This window comes from Chrysochloris asiatica, unplaced genomic scaffold (genome assembly GCF_000296735.1).
Source record: "Chrysochloris asiatica unplaced genomic scaffold, ChrAsi1.0 scaffold00003, whole genome shotgun sequence".
Lineage (NCBI taxonomy): Eukaryota > Metazoa > Chordata > Mammalia > Afrosoricida > Chrysochloridae > Chrysochloris > Chrysochloris asiatica.
In genome coordinates this window covers 26,089,455-26,090,090 of record NW_006408521.1, presented here as the reverse complement: position 1 = coordinate 26,090,090, position 636 = coordinate 26,089,455, and the positions used below count along the sequence as shown (strand labels likewise).

Below are 636 nucleotides of genomic sequence, written 5' to 3'. Positions count from 1 at the left end.
GGACCATCCCCTGCTTGGTCCCATATTCTGTGTTGTTGCTGATGGAGCTCCTTACTGTACTTCCACCCGATCCGCCATCTTGTTTGTTCCTAAGAGGAACTTTTTAAATGTGGGCAACGTTATACTGTTTTGCCTCAGAAAATGATCTCCCCGAATGGAAGGAGCGAGGCACAGGCAACATGAACCTCCTGAGGCATAAGGAGAAAGGGAGCATCTGCTATCTCATGCGTAGGGACAAGACCCTGAAGATAGGCACCAAACACTACATCACATCACTGATGGAGCTAAAGCTGAATGTGGGCAGCGACTGAGCCTGGACCTGACCCACCTAACTTCGCTGATGCGTGGCCCAAACCAGGGCTGCTGGCCATCCACTTCCTCAATGCTGAAAATGCATAGAAATTCAAAACAAAGTCTGAAGAGTGCAGGAAAGAGCGAGAAAAGAAAGGCTCGGGTAAAAATGACAATGCTAAAACCGTGGCTGAGAAGCTAGAAGCTCTTTCAGTGAAGGAAAATGGGGAGGCTCCTGGGACCAAGGTGGCTGATGGGGAAGACGCCAAGAGAAGCAATGTTGTTGTCAGGTGCCATCGAGTCGGAACCGACTCACAGCGACCCCATGCACAGCAGAATGAAACA

General features: G+C 50.0%; 1 protein-coding gene and 1 pseudogene across 1 annotated transcript in view; one reads left to right on the top strand and one right to left on the bottom strand.

Annotated features, from left to right (window-relative positions):
* The window catches only part of ENTPD7 (ectonucleoside triphosphate diphosphohydrolase 7), a 67,249-nt gene that overhangs the window by 19,743 nt on the left and 46,870 nt on the right, over window positions 1-636 (bottom strand). The gene's annotated exons all lie outside the window — the stretch shown is intronic.
* Window positions 1-636, top strand: part of LOC102822363 — an 8,835-nt pseudogene that overhangs the window by 4,668 nt on the left and 3,531 nt on the right.